Genomic DNA, 12,949 nt, shown 5'->3' on the forward strand with positions numbered 1-12,949 from the left:
ACTAAGATCATGGCATCCGGTCCCATCGCTTCATGCCAAATAGATGAGGAAACAATGGAAACAGTGACAGACTTTATTTTTGGGGCTCCAGAATCACTGCAGATGGTGACTGCAGCCATGAAATCAAAAGACTCTTGTTCCTTGGAAGAAAAGGTATGACCAACCTAGACAGCATATTAAAAAGAAGAGACATTACTTTGGACTATAATAAAGAAAGCTGAGTACCGAAGAATTGATGCTTTTGAACTGTGGTGTTGGAGAAGACTCTTGAGAGCCCCTTGGACTGCAAGGAGATCCAACCAGTCCATGCTGAAGGAAATTAACCCTAACTATTCATTGGAAGGACAGATGCTAAAGCTGAAATTCCAATACACTGGCCACCTGATTCAAAGACCTGACTCATTGGAAAAGACCCTGATGCTGGGAAAGGTTGAAGGCAGGTGGAGAAGGGGATGACAGAGGATGAGATGGTTGGATGGCATCACCAACTCAATGGACATGAGTGTGAGTAAGCTCCAGGAGTTGGTGATGGATAGGGAAGCCTGGTGGGCTGCAGTCCATGGGGTTGCAAAGAGTCGGACACCACTGAGTGACTGAACTGACTGACTGATTCCTGCCAATCCTGTTGATTTTACATCCTCAAAGATCTGCTCAGTGCTCATGCTCAGTTGTGTCAGACTCTTTGCAACCCCATGGACTGTAGCCCACCTCTGTCTATGGACTTTCCCCTGCAAGAATACTGGAGTGAGTGGGTAGCCATTTCCTACCCCAGAGGATCTTCCCGACCCAGAGATCAAACCGGAGTCTCCTGCTTTGGCAGCCAGATTCTTTACCACTGAGCCACCTGGGAAGCCATCTGCTCAGTAGAGAAGGGCAATTCAAACAGGGCTATTGGAAGTGCTCTAATGGGGAAATACATGGATCTGAACCAAGACATATTATTCTGACTCAAATGGTCCTACGAGGCTTCTCAAAGGAGGGCCATTGGCTTTTTTGTCCTGACACTTGTCTTTCTCTCAACAGTCTCTTCCACCGCCGTGGTTTGTTCCTCCACTTTTGCTTATCTGTTGGCATTCTCTGGATCCTCTTAGTTCATTGCACTCGCTCTCCAGGTGCTCTCAGATATCACTAGGCTTTGATGATTGCCCATAAGTTGATGACCATCATGTTAATATCTCAGCCAGACTCCTAGCTCCTCCAACTCCTCCTACTTGATGCTGCAATTTGGATAGCTCATCAATAGCTTGAGCTTTGTAAGTCCAAAACTAACATGCTCCTTAAACTCTCCTCCGTTTGTTCCCTCCTGCGTAAGTGGTTTTAACATCTAACCACCTTCTCAGATCCCATTCCTCCTTTTCTCTCGCCACCCTCCACATCTAATCTAGCACGTTACTGTCAGTGCAGTTGCCGTAGTATGATTTGAATCTGTCCACTCTCTTGCTACAGTCTCTGAGCCACCATCATCTCTTACCTGGAACATTGTGATTGCCTCTTAAAATGGCCCCCTGACTTCTGCCCATCTGACTCTATTCTGCCTTGCCCAGAGCAGCCAGAGTCACCTGTCTTTCCTCCACTTTAAATCATTCAGTGGTTTCTCATAGCACTAAATAGAAAATCCAGACTTCTCATTTCTCACAAGGCTCTGAATACCCCGGCCCTTGCCCACCTCCCTGGTTGCTTGTCTGCTGCTTTTGCTTGCCATCTTTGAGCAACATTGACTTTCTCTCTGTCCCAGAAGGCCCCAAACTCTTTCTCGTCTCAGGGACTTCTTTATATGCTATGTCCTCTGCTCAGAACACTGGCCAGCCCAGCCTTTCCTCATCCTTAGGACATTTGTGGAATGAAAATACACAGCAGTAAAGGGGATGGGGTAAGGAGGAAAGTGTCCTTCAAGTGCATCTGTTGTTGCTCAGTCACCAACTCGTGTCTGACTCTTTGCGACCCCATGGACTGCAGCATGCCAGGCTTCCCCGTCCCCCACTATTTCCCAGAGTGTGCTCAGATTCGTATCTATTGAGTCGGTGATGCCATCCAACCATCTCATCCTCTACTGCGCTCTTCCCTTTTTGCCTTCAATCTATCCTGTCATCAGGGTCTTTTCCAGTGAGTTGGCTCTTCTGTCATGTGGCCAAAGTACCAGAGCTTCATTGGAGCTTCACAAAGTCTTAAAAAGAAGAGAAATGTTTGAAGAGCTAAAAGAGTGTGAGTTTGGTTGTGTCGCAGGTGGAGTTATTCAAGCAAAACACCTAGGAGTCAGGCAGCCAGAACTCCCTGTACTGCTGATGTGACTTTAAAATGATGCCACTCTGCTGGAAAACTGTTTTGAAAGTTTCTTAAAAGCTTAAATATGTCTGCCCTGTGACCCAGCAGTTCCATTTGTAGGTATTTACCCAAGAGAAATGAAAACCTACGGCCACAGATAAGCCTTGTACGAGAATATTCATAGGAGTTTTGTTCATGGTAGCTGAAAATTGAAAACAGTCCAGTTGTCCATCATTGGGAGAATGGGTAAACAGAATGGTATATTCTTACAGTGGAAGACCACTCAGCAACAAAAAGAAACTACTGACACGTGTAACAAGGAAGAATTTCATACCGACACAAAAAAGCACATGATGGATGATCCCATTTGTAAGAGGTTCTAAAACAGGCAAAAGTCTGTGATACCAAAAATTACATCAGTGGTTACCTCTTGGGTAGATGGGGATTCACTGGGAAGGGGACATGAGAGAACTTTCTGGAGTGATGGAAATGTTCTGCACCTTGATAAGCATTCACCAAATCTTACTGAGTGATACACTGTCTATAATTTTGCTGTAGGTTATACCTAAAAACAACCTAAGAGTTGTCCTAGGTTTCTTTTTCCCTTTCACTCTCAATATTTAATCTCCCAGCAGATTCTGTTCATTTTATGTCCAAAACACATTCTGAATTTGTCCCCCTGCCGCCAACACCATCTCCTCTTATCCAGGCCACTGTACTACTAGTTTCCTGACTGGATTTTCAGCCCCCAATATTTTTGGCCCTCCCAAATAATTTTTTCTGCTTTTCAGCTAAAATGATCTTTAAAAATTCACATTGGGTCTTGTCAGTTGTCTTCCTGCAGCCCTTCAGTAGCCTTCCATTGCTTTCATGGTGACCGACAAGGGTCTCTGAGCCCATCTGACCTGGCCTCCTCCTTGCTCCCTTCAGTTCCAGCCTCTTTGGCCTTCCCTCTGTTTCTTGAACACCTCAGGCTCATTTCTACCTTAGGAGCTATTCACTCAGCCTTCCCTCTGCTTGGGGCATCCTGCTTCCCAAACCTGTGTGAGACTTGTTTCAGTTTGCCATTCAGGTTCAGCTTATCTTAGTCTTTTGGCCACACCAAGCCACATACAAGATCGTAGGTCCCCAACCAGGGATCGAACCTATACCCCCTGCATTGGGAGTCTTAACCAGTGAACCACCAGGGAAGTCCCCAGGTTTCATTTAAATATTTCTTTCTCTGTGCGTTTTCTCTAGCCTTTACTGTCTGAAGTAGTGCTCCGTCACGTCAACCTGCTTTATTTTGTTTATAACTTTTATCACCACCTGAAGTTATCTCGTCCTTTTATTTGTTTGCCCGTCCCTTCCTCCAGGATGGAGCCTGGCTTGTTCACCATTGTACACTCAATGTCAGCAGCAGTGTTTGGCCCACAGAGGTGGTGGTGGTGGTTGAGTCACTCAGTCGTGTCCGACTCTTGCATCCTCATGACTGTAGTGTGCCAGGCTCCTCTGTCCATGGGATTTCCCAGGTGAGAATACTGGAGTGGGTTGATTTGGCACATAGTAGGCCCCGCTGCTGGGAAGGATTGAGAGCAAGAGGGAGAGAGTCAGACATGACTTGGTGACTAAATGAACAACAAGGCCCTATGTATTGACTCAGTGATGGTAATGATGCTGGTGATATGGGATGAGAACAGGCCGACGGGGAAGTAGATTTGTGAGGGAGAGGGAGGAACAAGGAGAGTCCAGACTTCTAGCTCGGAAGCCAGGTCATGGCAGTGCCAGTCACCGAGATAGAAAACAGTGGGGAATGAGCAGATTGGGGTGTGGTGGAAAGTGATCGGTTTAATTTTGAACTTAAATTGGGAATGCTTGTAAGGATGGCATCAGGTGTTTGAGGCACACAGCGGACATTAGGGGAAGGGACTGGGCTGTAGGGTGAGACGTGGGGGTGAGCCTGTCTGCTCCAGCCTGCGAGTAGATGAGGCTGTTCTCAGGGTGAACAGGGAATGTCCGTATGTAGGAAAGTGTCCTTCCTCTTTCCTGCCTGAGTGATGGGCATCTGCCACCAGTAACAGGGACTTCACAGAACTCAGCCCCTCGCGGGGCTTGTAGTTGACACTCCCACCCGCCCCGCCCCTCCAACCTTGTGCCCCAGCTACATTGTTGCTGCTAATAATGACAAGTGCGCAAAGGGTCAGGACAGAACTCTGAGGAATGTGAACATTTAAGGCAGCAGGGCAGCATTTAAAGAGGAGCAGAGAGGATGCAACCAGCAGGTGAGAAGGAAAACCCAGACAGCCTGGCATGAAGAAAGAGCCTCAGAGGTGGTAGCTAAGCTTACTGAAATATGTCATTTGAAAGGAGAGGGGATGACTAAAGCCAGGTGGTTGTGTATTGATGAGAAAGTGGGGTGAAGAAGTGGAGACAGTAAGTTTGGAGTCAAGCCTTTGTGAAATTTGGCCACCGAGGAAAATAAAAAGTAACTATAGGGAGAACCTAGGGTTAAGCGAAGAGTTTTTTTAGACATAAGAAAAACTTAATTAAGCACGTGTAAACAGATGTGGGAAGGAGCCAGCACAGGGCTGAGTTGAAGATGCAGAAGATCACTGGGTTGAGGACCTTCCAGGAGATCTCAGGGCCCTGTGTGATCCAGGTGATTGGCTTTGAATTGTAGGAATATCCTCTTCTGGGGAAAAGCAAGTTGTGTGGGTGGGATACACATGGGCCTGGGGGCAGCGGGCAAGAGTGCTTTCGGGTGAACTCTGTGAAGGTCTCTGCTGGCAGGCAGGAGCAAGGTTGAGAGCGGGAAGCTTGAACAGGGGAAGCTTTGAAGAGACTGCTGTGATAGGCAGATAGGGCTGGCTGAGGAAACAAGGTCTGCAGGGGGAAAGTAGAAAGCAGTTAAGATGAGCTTGCTGCCTCTTGGGATTTTAGAGAACCTGGTTGGACCTTGACAGTTGTTTGTCTAGATTTGGATTCCAGTGATTTCGACTCAGCTTCTCTTGCCTGTGTCCCCATATGCTTCTGCTGTTCCCGTTTATTAGACCAGTGGCTTGTAAATTACCCCAGAGCTCTCAGACTTGACTTAACTACTGCTTACACGCATTCCCTGTGTTAGGTGGGTGGCAGGGTTCTCAGTGTTGTGTGAACACGGGTAAGGTGGGGGCTACTCTTATCCCCTCGGACCTGGGTACCCAGGTGGCCTGGCTGTAGTGGAAGAAGTGTATCATCTTCCGAGCTCCACAGCTCGAGCAGCTCTCTCTCATCATCTCTCTCTTCTTATCTTGGGTACCTGTAAGATTTTTGCTGGAAAAACTGCAAAATATTTTCAAATAGTACTGCACGAGGCTCCAGGGTCCTTGTGGTCAGGGCTGTGTTCCGTTTTTATGTTACAGCTCCCGCAGCTGGCACACTGCCTGTTAGTGCATGGGAGTGGGCGCCTCTGAGCCTCTCCCTTGACTGGCCTCTCTTTCTCCTCTGTGTCTGTCCATGTGTTAAGGGGATGTGTGTCATGTGTTACAGTTAATATGGAATGTGTCTATTTCACCACAATATTGTATTCTTAGATGGCCACCTTACTTTGTTACTCTTTATTTCTTTATGTCCCCTTCACATAGTAGGTATTAAAGTAATGTTAAATTTGAATTTGTTGTTTAAAAAAAAACTTGCAAAGTGTCTCTAAGAGTAACTAAAATAGTTGAAGAATGGAGGAAAAATTCAGAGACAATATCAGTCAAAGAAATGAGTTAATATAGCCTGATAAAGTATTGTCAGCAATGAGTTGATGAGGGTCTCAGGGTATGTTAAACAGTGACGGCCTGCCGTTCCTCTATTCTGACAAGGAAAACAGCAGGTGAGGTCAGAGGGAGTGCTAGTCGCTTGGGTAGATACACCACAGAACTCCCTGCCCTGTGATACCTTTGAAGGGAAGAGTTTGGGTTTGGATTTAGAAAAAAATGGAGTGGGGTCCAGAAGTGCCATTTTGGGGCCAGCTTGTTAGAACATCAACTGTGTGAGGGCAGGGCCTTTCTGTTCCCTAGCATATCCCCAGCATCTAGAATGTGCTTGGCAAGTAGGCAGTGCTCAGCAAATAGTTTCTGTGTGAATTAATAAAAGAAGTAGAGTTTTCCTGCCAGCTTTCAAAGGAATGTGCCATAGGAGCTTCAGTTTCTTTTTCCCCTTTGGCTCACTGTTCATGATCCCTTTGTGAATTAATGAGTTCCATGCTTTTATTACTTGCTTGAACTTATCTTGCTCAGCTTTCAAAGGATGCCAGCCCAGTCTACTGTTCTCTGGATTTAAAAAAAAAATCAGCAGCTTGTTATCAAAATCAAAATATTAGGTTTTAAGATTTCATCAGAAATCTTTTTATATAGAAAAGATTTCTTTTGTTGATGCTTTTTGCTTATGTTTAAGATGTAAACCTTGAAAATGTTAAAGAGAATTGAAATTGACTTCTAATTATAGTAGTTGATTATATGTTTACTGAATCTTTTCTCAACAGACCAAGCATTATCTGTACTTACCTATTTTTTGCCATATTCTTAACGTTTGATACCAGTCCTTCTGTATCTGCCCAAGAATCTTCCTCGGTGAGTAATTCATCAGGGAATCTCTTCTCGGAAGCCTGTGATAATACAGCTCAAGGGGTGTCTCCGCTAATGTAAAGTCACAACATTGACTGTGTAGAAGTCGTGTATCTGATTTCATTAGCAAATTAATAGGTGATACCAGTTCTGAGGAGGAGAGACTAATGTTTTCTCTCTGCTTTAGTTCATTCTAAATTAAATCATTTGGGAACAGGACAATGGGAAATTCTGTCTTTCCATCTAGAGATGAGCAAAGACTTGGTTCTGTAAGCCAGTGCATTGTTCTCTTGTTGACTGATTCAGCTTATTAACATTTTATTGAGATACACTTTATAGTATTTTAAGAATAAGATTAGAATCTGCTAAACTAAAAATTTGAAAAAAAAAAAAGCCCTACTACTCTTAACAGTATTTTTCTTCTAGAGTTAAAATAGTCATATGAAAATAGTTACTATTGTTGAAATAGTTGTACATGGAAATAATTATATATATTAAAGAAAAATGTCAGGAATGTTAGCATAGTGTTTTAGTTGAAACAACTTTTAGAACTTTTTTTCTTTTTCTTGAAATGTATCTTTTTATTATAAAATTAGTGCATGCTCTTGGTATAAAATTCAAACAGTACATAGGTGTATAATCCTGCTCTTTGGATATAGCTGTTGTTTATAGCTTAGTGCATATCCAGTACTTAAAAAAAAAATAGGCTTTTTTTAGAGCAGTTTTAGATTCACAGCAACATTGAGAGGAAGATACAAATATTTCCTATATACCCTCTGCTCCCACACATGTGTAGCCTACCCCGTTTATTAACGTCTCCCACCACAGTGGGTCCTTTATTACAATTGATGTACGTACCTTGACACATTTCCCCCAAAGTCCATAGTTTACACTATACTTTACTCTTAGTGTTATATTGTCTCTCCTGTGGCTTGGGAGAAATCTGTGACTGTAGCCATCATTACAGGGTCCTACAGAGCAGTCTCACTGCCCTGAGACTCCTCTGTGCTCCACCTGTTCTCCCTCCCTCCCCGTCATCCCTGGCAGCCATGGTCTTTTCATTGTCTCTGTAATTTTGACTTTCACAGCATGATATAGTTGGATTCATACAGTACATAGTCTTTTCAGATTGGCTTCTTTCACTTAGTAATATGTATTTACATTTCTTCTTTGTCTTTTCATGGCTTGATGGCTCATGCCTTTTTAGCACTCAGTAACAAAACTGTCTTTTTATTTGCAAATGAAGGTGGTTCTTAGTACTGTTCTACAAAATATTCTGAGGTTTCTGTTTGCAGGTGGTTCATCTCCTGAAGACTTCTTAAGTATTTACTTTTTGAAACTTTCTGGAATCTTTTTTCCCCTCATATGGTTGGCTGAATTCGTGGATACAGAGAACCAACTGTATTTGGTTTGGGCACAGGGAAGTCTTGTCCTTATCCAAAGATTGTTTTGGTGGTTAGGAACCTTTTGGAAAAGAAATCAGGATGGAGGTAGGTAAAGAATGAAGTGTAGCAGGTCTCGTACATTGTGTACAACACAAAGCCAGAATGACCAGGTGAGCATCAGCAGTTGTTTTTCAGGGCTCTGGGATGAGTCCTAGCACTTATCCTCAGGGTGTTCAGTAGTGTAGTGAGGAAGCAAACAGGCAGATCAGTGATTATACATTGTAAAAAAATTGGCCACAGAGAAGGGAACGTGCTACAATATGGTTGTTGGTTCTAGAGAAGTGATAGCAGTTAAGAACCAGCAGTCTTAGCAAGATTGTGGTCCTGACAGGTCGACAGAAAGGTTGGTATCATGCAACAGGAGGCAGTCTTAGGGTCAGGACATCCATTGTCTTGTCCCATTAAATGAGCATCACAGAGGGCATCTCAAAGCTATTTTAGAACATTGATGGTGAAATGTTAGCTCTTAGTGTTACTGTTAGTGTACTGGCACCCACTCCAGTCCTCTTGCCTGGAAAATCCCATGGATGGAGGAGCCTGGTGGGCTGCAGTCCATGGGGTCGCGAAGAGTCGGACACGACTGAGCGACTTCACTTTCACTTTTCACTTTCATGCATTGGAGAAGGAAATGGCAACCCACTCCAGTGTTCTTGCCTGGAGAATCCCAGGGATGGGGGAGCCTGGTGGGCTGCTGTCTATGGGGTCGCACAGAGTCGGACATGACTGAAGCGACATAGCAGCAGCAGCAGCAGTGAACATTGGCATACAGGTGTCTGTTTGTGTGGCTGTTCTTAGTTCTTGTGGGTGTATACAGGAGTGGAATTCCTGGGTCGTGTAGTAATTCTGTGTATAATTTTTTGAGGAACTGCTTGTTTTCCAGAGTGGCTATACCGTTCCCACCAGCAATATATGAGGATTCCAGTTTCTCTCCATCCTGCTCAACACTGGTAATTTTCCTTTTCTTGATTATAGCCATCCAAGTGGATATGAGGTGGTGTCTCATTTCTGATAGACAGAGTGCCTGATGAACTATGGATGGAGGTTCGTGACATTGTGTAGGAGACAGGGATCAAGACCATCCCCATGGAAAAGACATGCAAAAAAGCAAAATGGCTGTCTGGGGAGGCCTTACAAATAGCTGTGAAAAGAAGAGAAGTGAAAAGCAAAGGAGAAAAGGAAAGATATAAGCATCTGAATGCAGAGTTCCAAAGAATAGCAAGAAGAGATAAGAAAGCCTTCCTCAGTGATCAGTGCAAAGAAATAGAGGAAAGCAACAGAATGGGAAAGACTAGAGATCTCTTCAAGAAAATTAGAGATACCAAGGGAACATTTCATGCAAAGATGGGCTCGATAAAGGACAGAAAAGGTATGGACCTAACAGAAGCAGAAGATATTAAGAAGAGGTGGCAAGAATACACAGAAGAACTGTACAAAAAAGATCTTCACGACCGAGATAATCACGATTGTGATCACTCACCTAGAGCCAGACATCCTGGAATGTGAAGTCAAGTGGGCCTTAGAAAGCATCACTACGAACAAAGCTAGTGGAGATGATGAAATTCCAGTTGAGCTATTTCAAATCCTTAAAGATGATGCTGTGAAAGTGCTGTACTCAATATGCAAGCAAATTTGGAAAACTCACCAGTGGCCATAGGCCTGGAAGAGGTCAGTTTTCATTCCAATCCCAAAGAAAGGCAACGCCAAAGAATGCTCAAACTACTGCACAATTGCACTCATCTCACACGCTAGTAAAGTAATGCTCAAAATTCTCCAAGCCAGGCTTCAGCAATATGTGAATCGTGAACTTCCAGATGTTCAAGCTGGTTTTCGAAAAGGCAGAGGAACCAGAGATCAAATTGCCAACATTCGCTGGATCATCGAAAAAGCAAGAGAGTTCCAGGAAAAAAAACATCTATTTCTGCTTTATTGACTATGCCAAAGCCTTTGACTGTGTAGATCACAATAAACTGTGGAAAATTCTGAAAGAGATGGGAATACCAGACCACTTGACCTGCCTCTTGAGAAACCTATATGCAGGTCAGGAAGCAACAGTTAGAACTGGACATGGCATAACAGACTGGTTCCAAATAGGAAAAGGAGCTCGTCAAGGCTGTATATTGTCACCCTGCTTATTTAACTTCTATGCAGAGTACATCATGAGAAACGCTGGGCTGGAAGAAGCACAAACTGGAATCAAGATTGCCGGGAGAAATATCAATAACTTCAGATATACAGATGACACCACCCTTATGGCAGACAGTGAAGAGGAACTAAAAAGTCTCTTGATGAAAGTGAAAGAGGAGAGTGAGAAAGTTGGCTTAAAGCTCAACATTCAGAAAACGAAGATCATGGCATCTGGTCCCATCACTTCATGGGAAATAGATGGGGAAACAGTGGAAACAGCATCAGACTTTATTTTTCTGGGCTCCAAAATCACTGCAGATGGTGACTGCAGCCATGAAATTAAAAGACGCTTACTCCTTGGAAGGAAAGTTATGTCCAACCTAGATAGCATATTAAAAAGCAGAGACAGTACTTTGCCAACAAAGGTCCATCTATTCAAGGCTGTAGTTTTTCCAGTGGTCATGTATGGATGTGAGAGTTGGACTGTGAAGAAGGCTGAGTGCCAAAGAATTGATGCTTTTCAACTGTGGTGTTGGAGAAGACTCTTGAGAGTCCCTTGGACTGCAAGGAGATCCAACCAGTCCATGCTGAAGGAGATCAGCCCTGGGATTTCTTTGGAAGGAATGATGCTACAGCTGAAACTCCAGTACTCTGGCCACCTCATGCGAAGAGTTGACTCATTGGAAAAGACCTTGATGCTGGGAGGGATTGGGGGCAGGAGGAGAAGGGGATGACAGAGGATGAGAAGGCTGGATGGCATCACCGACTCGATGGACATGAGTCTGAGTGAACTCCGGGAGTTGGTGATGGACAGGGAGGCCTGGTGGGCTGCGATTCATGGGGTCGCAGAGAGTCGGACATGACTGAGTGACTGAGCTGGATAACGTTGTGCATCTTTTCATGTCCTATAGTATGCCATTTTCGTATCTTTGGAAAAATGTCTATTCAAGTCCTTTGCTGATTTTTTTATTGAGTTTTTGTCTTTATATTGTTGAGTTGCAAGAGTTCTTTATATGTTTACTCTTATCAGATATTAGATATGTGATTTACATTGTCTGGGAATTTGGGATCCTTTTTTTCCAGTATCATCTGAACAAGTTTGGACACGTTGCCTTAGTCCTCCTGACCAGAGTTTGAATCCGTGCCCTGGCAATGAAAGCGCTGAGTCCTTACCACTAAACCACCAGGGAATTCCTGAGACACTTTGGTTTAGATATGAATAAGCCTGTATGCAGATTTGAACAGTACTTGCATCCCAGAAATAGAAGAAATTTTGAAGTTTGTTTGATGTCTGTATACTTATTTTAGTCATTGTATCCTTTCCTGATCTCTTGGAAGTCTATACAGCTCACAAGACTCATGAGATCTAGAGAGACCACGCTTTGAGAGGCAGACCTAGCATACATAAGATATTTATTCTAAGCCACTTTATTCCCAAGACAGACATTTACAGTTATGTATTGAATCATGTCTCTGTGTTTTAGTCTGAAGGTCATATTCCAACACAGAAACACAGGAGTGCTCCCAAGTGATGGACAGCCTGTCCTGAAACTTCGGTAGCACTAGGCTTCAGGAAGGGTTTATGTCATCAACAGATTGGTCACTGTATCACCTGCTTCTTTGCATGTCAGCTTTCCGACTCGGGAGCAGGATTTCTGCGTTAACCTTTCAGCCAGTGCCTCTTCCACTTGATTTCCTGTGTGGGGATGAACGTGCCACGGGAGCTTGCGAGAACGGCAACAATGCAGGCTGTTTCCCTCCCTGACCCCTCTCGCTGGATGAGGGAGTCCCCTGCGCACTTAGAGCTTTCTAGAAGGCAGAGACCTTCGGCTTTTCACAAATCTGATTTTCCTATAACTTGAGGATTCCATGTATTACGTTTTTGCTTGTTTCTCCTCTTCACTCAGCTCCTGGTGGAACACTCCTTCCTTTGCCTGATCCTCCAGAGCCAGCTTCTCCATGTTGTCTCAAAAGTAATAGAGGAGAAGATGGTCATTATAATTACAATGTCACCACTAATAGAGCTAAGTTCAGTCGCTCAGTCGTGTCCGACTCTTTGCGACCCCATGAACCACAGCACGCCAGGCCTCCCCATCCATCACCAACTCCCGGAGTTCACTCAAATTCATGTCCATTGAGTCGGTGATGCCATCCAGCCATCTCATCCTCTGTCGTCCCCTTCTCCTGCGTTCAATCTTTCCTAACATCAGGGTCTTCTCAGTAAGAATTGTCTGTTTAGATTTAACATTAAAAAAAAATTTACTTAGATTGAGGAGGAGATATAAAGAAACGATTCTTTGACTTTCTCATGCCAAGGACTTGAGTTTAGCTTGTGAGGATTCCTCGTTAGTGTGGTGAACGGAACAGAAGCAGCGTCTAGGCCTGGGCCTTGGCTCATTGGCATGTCCTTACTTTCACTCCTGCAAGCACCTTTTAGTTTATTGCTTTTAAGCTTAACCCATTTTCTTTTTAAATACTTCTCTCTAGCATTTTTTTCTGCCTTTTCCTTTTCTTCCCACCCCACCCGCTTTATTTTCAGTAATGCCG

The 12,949-nt window shown here is 44.0% G+C and overlaps 1 protein-coding gene across 6 annotated transcripts in view; it reads left to right on the top strand.

Annotated features, from left to right (window-relative positions):
- The window catches only part of TCF20 (transcription factor 20), a 94,312-nt gene that overhangs the window by 7,174 nt on the left and 74,189 nt on the right, over positions 1 to 12,949 (top strand). The gene's annotated exons all lie outside the window — the stretch shown is intronic.

The sequence above is a fragment of the Bubalus kerabau genome, chromosome 1, assembly GCF_029407905.1.
Source record: "Bubalus kerabau isolate K-KA32 ecotype Philippines breed swamp buffalo chromosome 1, PCC_UOA_SB_1v2, whole genome shotgun sequence".
Classification (NCBI taxonomy): Eukaryota; Metazoa; Chordata; class Mammalia; order Artiodactyla; family Bovidae; genus Bubalus; species Bubalus kerabau.